This window comes from Salmo salar, chromosome 06 (genome assembly GCF_965601325.2).
Source record: "Salmo salar chromosome 06, fSalSal1, whole genome shotgun sequence".
Classification (NCBI taxonomy): Eukaryota; Metazoa; Chordata; class Actinopteri; order Salmoniformes; family Salmonidae; genus Salmo; species Salmo salar.
In genome coordinates, this window is record NC_138296.1 from 84151427 (window position 1) to 84157400 (window position 5974).

Here is a 5974-nt window from a genome sequence, read left to right on the forward strand (position 1 = left end):
GGTAAGTCAGTTAAGAAGAAATTCTTATTTACAATGACAGCCTACCCCGGCCAAACCCAGATGACGCTGGGACAATTGTGCACCGCCCTATGTGACTCCCAATCACGGCCGGATGTGATACAGCCTGGATTCAAACCAGGTACTGTAGTGACGCCTCTTGCACTGAGACGCAGTGCCTTAGACCGGTGTGCCACTCAGGACCACTGCCTGGTACGGCAATTGCTCGGCCACCGACCGCAAGACACTTCAGAGGGTAGTATGTACGGCCCAGTACATCACTGGGGCTAAGCTGCCTGCCATCCAGGACCTCTAGACCAGGCGGTGTCAGAGGAAGGCCTTGAAAATTGTCAAAGACCCCAGCCACCCCAGTCATAGACTGTTCTCTCTACTACCGCATGGCAAGCGGTACCAAAGTGCCAAGTCTAGGACAAAAAGGCTTCTCAACAGTTTTTACCCCCAAGCCATAAGACTACTGAACAGGTAACCAAATGGTTACCCGGACTATTTGCATTGTGTTCCCTCTCCCCCGCTACTCTCTGTTTATCTTATATGCATAGTCACTTTAACTATACATTAATGTAAATACTACCTCAATTGTCCTGACCAACCAGTGCTCTCCCGCACATTGGCTAACTGGGCTATCTGCATTGTGTCCCACCACCCGCCAACCCCTCTTTTTACGCTACTGCTACTCTCTGTTCATCAAATATGCATAGTCACTTTAACCATACCACATGTACATACTACCTCAATAAGCCTGACTAACCGGTGTCTGTATATAGCCTTGCTACTCTTATTTCCAATGTCTTTTTACTGTTGTTTTATTTCTTTACTTACCCACACACACACACACACCTTTTTTTTTTTTCGCACTGTAAGTAAACATTTCACTGTAAGGTCTACACCTGTTGTATTCGGCGCACGTGACAAATAAACTTTGATTTGAGCCCAAATTGCCCTGCATTGTTTTGATGCAAACTTTGCTACCTGACTGTCAGTAGGCTGTTGCTAGACAGCCTACCTGGGTTCTGATTCAGGAGTTTCTCATATTGCTGTTAAATTATTTGTTACTTTTATCTATTTTTTACTTAACACTTATTTTTTTCTTAACTTCTTAAAACATTGTTGGTTAAGGGCTTGTAAGTAAGCATTTCACTGTAAGGTCTACACCTGTTGCATGTGACAAATAAAATTTGATTTGACTAGCTGATATCCTACACATCACAATGTACAATAAAGCCTGAGCTTAGCTTCATCATTTCATCTCCTTTGAAAAAAAATGTATTTAATATTTCTGAAAAGCAAAAGTGTAGTTTTATCAGCTTCCTTTAATGTCTATGGTTTTACTGTGAGTGTAATTTCAAAGACAGTGGTTCCACAGATTGGTCCTCACCCAGTTTGGATTCGGCAGCACCCTTTGGGTTTCTCTGACAACTCCCCTACCCAGTAGGGGGCGGGGTCACATGTACCGGATGTTGATACAGTCTGCGGAACAGCTGTGAAAGAACAACAAAGCTGACGCGACATCGACATGGTCAACGACAAAAAGAAGGGGGAAATACAACGAAGCAGGTTTTAACATTCGTGTCGACACAGAACTCTGAAAATCACAGTGAGAAGAAGTTGGGTATGCGATGTGTCTTCGACAACAACATACACGATGGCTTTGTATTATAAGGTTAGCTATCACACATTATATACATAATAGATTCATACCATGCGCTTGCACTGGAGTCGAACACGATTCCTGTTTAGATTAAGCCACTGCAGAGTCGGCTCAAGATATGGTTCGGAAAACGTACCACAGCCCAGAGGTGAGAAATGCGTTGTACTTCGAATTGTCCCATTATACCAACTGTTACACCAAGGACTGCTCGTTTTTAAATTAGAGAAATACATTTTCTTTAGAAAATGTGGTGTTTTCTAGCTTATCTTAAAGTATTTATAGTTGTGAAATAAATTGTGGTAGTGACTGCAGAATTAAGTCAGAGGTGGGTAGTAACTCGTTACAAGTAATGCGATACATTTGAGGAACTAGTACTTTTCTTTTACTCATGTCATTTCTGAAGGAAGTAACTTTTTACTCGTTACATTTTACCAAATCATTTCAGTTCAATATATTTATTATCATTGTCAGATAAATCACAACATTGAGGTTATTTCTTTCTACAATTGGTTCCCCTTTTACTTATGTCTGTATGAACATTTCACAACCCCTTGACCAATGAAATTTATTTAAAATAGCACGTCATCTCAAGTCCGTTTGCTCTCATTTTTGTCAAACCTCCTTTAATTACCGTCTGCCTTTCTAATATTAGATTTCTGGAGTAAAATAAGTATTTCTCGGATATACTTTTGCTGTTGAAATTGTGTTTTGATGTGAGTCCAAATGAAATGGCTAGGAAGCTAACTAGCTAGTAAGCACATGTCATATAATAAAATCTCAGTAAGCTTTTTGTGCCATATGTTTATTTTATTTACAGCGTGTAGCGACAGAACCGAGGGGGGAGAATGAAGTGGAAAGGAACGGTTCGGAAAAGAATGACAATGGAGCGTAAATGAGTCTCTCTTTCCTAACGTAGTTAAGCCAAAACCACACCCCGTTATTGAAGGGCGTTCTACTACGCTCCCATTGGCTAGCTAGCGTTGTCTCACTCACAGGCGATCAGCGCAGAGGCATTCCAATTTAAGGATGGAAAGTGTATTTTAACAATTGTTAGGGTTGAACTGGCTATTTGTATGCATAACTTATATAATATACTGGGGACGCTATGCTACAATATTAAGTATATGAACTACGGATAAATCAACCGTTGAAGACAAGAAGAACTACAACCGGCGACAGGAAGTGCGTCACTAGGCTGAGAGCAGCCTGCACGCCAACGATAGGAGGAGCAAGTTTATACCACGCTCCTCCTCCCTCTGACAGGCCAGCATTGAGCAGGAACTATCTCTGTCAGAGTATAAAAGCGAGAACAATAGGATGTGTCGTTCTCTTCTCTGTTTTGCCCTGAGAGGTAAAACAGCGAGACCGTTTATATACGAACCACACATATACCACGCACGGGTTTGCATTAATTAAAGTACAGCTAAATCAGAAGTTACTATGTGCTGACTATTTTGTTCTGTTACCAGAAACGAACTGTCGCAGCATTAACACAATGCAGGCCTATTATTATCATGTTTGGTAACGTTTGCCCATGTTTTTATATTCAGAGTTTGAATGAGTTATAAAATGTCTCAACTCTGAATTCCCGCAATTGAAGGTCAGCTAAGTTTACCTAGACTACTTAATCTTAAAGATCCGACTGAAATTTCGCGCTACGTGATATTCACTTCCGGACTTGGAGAGCGTGCGTCTTTTCCCCCAACACAGTTAAGCCAAAACCACGCCCCATTATTCAGAGACATTCTGCAACGCTATGAGCGCTCCAAGTCCGGAAGTGAATATCACGTAGTGTGACATTTCAGCCACTGATTAATAACGTTTGCCTTTGTATTTCAAGATTTGAAAAATATAATAACAATGTCGTTGGACAGATCTAACCATTAATGTCCCTTAAACGCTCAAAGACAGATTCAATGGCTGTAGCATAGTATTCGACTGAATGATTAGCTAGTAAATGAGAAATTATGAATAATAAGCATAATTACACTTTCCATCCTTACCTTGTCAGACCACTGTCTGTGCTGATCGCCTGTCAGCGAGACAACGCTAGCTAGCCAATGGGAGCGTAGTAGAACAAAAGATGAGTTGACTATGGCAATTGATACAGTATCTGCACGGTTTGATTATTTATTACTTACATGATTCTTACCTTGATGTTTAATTCCATGCTGAAATTTGTCTGATTTGCATACTAGTAACAGGATTGATAGTGAAATGTCAATATTGATTGTTGAAATGCTTACCTGATCCTTGTGGATATTTCATTCTTAATAAAAAAATAAAAATCTACATCACAATTGGTTTAAATCTTCTTAGTACGCATTCACCATCACATGTAATTGAAATTATATTGAGAAATTCATTTTCATTAATGTTATTGAAATTGTGAAATTATTCCAATGTCTTAAGTACTGTTTTATGAAATTGAGCACATTGATAGATATTAAGTCAACTTTGAATAAGACTAATTTAAACTGTACAGCCTACCTGTGCTGTGGACATCTGAAAGATAATGCTGTTAGGCTTAAATAATACATGCATGTCTATTCATTTGCAGTAAGTTGTAAAATTTTTTTAGCTGTCACTCAATTTACCATAGGATGTAAAATATGACCAAACTACATTTGTAACTAGTACTTATTCATTTTCTGACTGGATACTTTTTTACTCGAGTAGTTTCCAGTGATGTAAAGTACTTACATAGTACTTCAATAAAAACTTTAAAGTACTATTTATACTTTACTATTTATATTCTTGACAACTTTTACTTCACTACATTCCTGAAGAAAATTAAGTGCTTTGTACCCCATATTTTCCCTGAAACTCGCTATATTTTGAATGCTTAGCAGTTCAGGAAAATGGTCTAATTCATGCACTTATCAAGAGAACGTCCGTTTTCATTCCTACTGCTTCTGATCTGGCGGACTCACTAAACACACATGCTTCATTTGTAAATAATGTCAGTGTTGGAGTGTGCCCCTGGCTATCTGTAAAATAAATACATTAAAACAAGATAATGGTGCCTTCTGGTTTGCTTAATAAGGAATTTGAAATACTTTGATACTTAAGTATATTTTAAACCAAGTAATTTTAGACTTGAGTCATTTTCTAAAAAGGCATCTTTACTTTTACCCAAGTATGACAATTTGGGTACTTTTTCCACCACTTAGTTTCTTTAGGCTACTTTTACTTGAGTAAATTACAATGTAAGTAACAGTACTTTTACTTAATTACAGCTTTTCAGTACTTTGCCCACCTCCTGGTAATGGTATTGACTGTTTATAGTTGAAAAAGTAGATGGAAAGATTTGGTTTGTTGCTTGATTGGGTAGAATAGCCTGAACATGTGAAAGTTGGTTTAGTGTCTATAGTTTGGATAGTTGGTGTTACTGTTGGTGGGTTATTTTATGCTAAATTGTCTCTCTGTAGATAGCCTGTGTTTAAGGTTTGTCTTCTAAATGAATTGTCCAATGAGCAGGGTCATTTTGAATAGATACCTCCTGTATTCCTATGGTTCTCATTCAAACCCATGATATTTTATGCTAATTAAACATCGTTGTAGTTGGAAAAAGTACAGGACGTATCACCCCCATCTACCGTCAACCAATAATTTCAAAGTGGAGCTATACGGAATCCTCCATTGTTACAAAATTTGGGAGGTGCATAGTGATGCGGTACAGGGCTTGTTTTTGGCCTCCGGAGACATCGCAATTGCATCACACCCTTTGTACGGAGCCTCAGATCACGCATAAATTGGCTTTTACCCCCAAGGAGTTGTCTACATCAGCCAATGAAGACAACCGTTCACTATGAAACAGAACAGAAGAGACACTTGTTAATTCTAACCATCTTTTGTCATCCATTACTATGTGTTGACCTAAATGAGTTGGCAGCCATGTTGATCACTTGTAAACAAACAAAGAAATCACTAACTGGGCAGTATATATGCATCTTTGTGTTGTTGTCTTATGTGAACCAGGCCTGTAATCATTAGTCTAAACAGTTGCAAAACAAGTTTATTGGACAAATTCAGGTAGGTCGCTCCCTGTTTCGTTTGCTTCCTTTTTAAGAAACGTTTTGCAATCGTGTCGGCGTAGTGAATACACGCCCCTGTTTCACTTCCTATGAGCCATCCCCACCTCACTGCTCTCCTCTCTCTGTTCAGCAGCTGTGTGTGAATGAGTGTCATACATGACTTTCCATTTTTTAATATAGATTTTTTTTTCTCCCTTTCCTGAAGCTTGGTCTCTGCTGACAACACCGCTATGGGAAGGTTCTTCCTGGACCACATCGGTGGGACATGCCT

General features: G+C 39.1%; 1 long non-coding RNA gene across 1 annotated transcript; it reads left to right on the forward strand.

Annotated features, from left to right (window-relative positions):
• Window positions 1–1399: 1399 nt before the first annotated feature.
• On the forward strand, window positions 1400–4686 carry LOC106608188 (uncharacterized). The gene is made up of 2 exons (XR_006770338.2): window positions 1400–1814; window positions 2484–4686. It is a non-coding gene; the product is annotated as an uncharacterized LOC106608188 (long non-coding RNA).
• Window positions 4687–5974: the final 1288 nt, after the last annotated feature.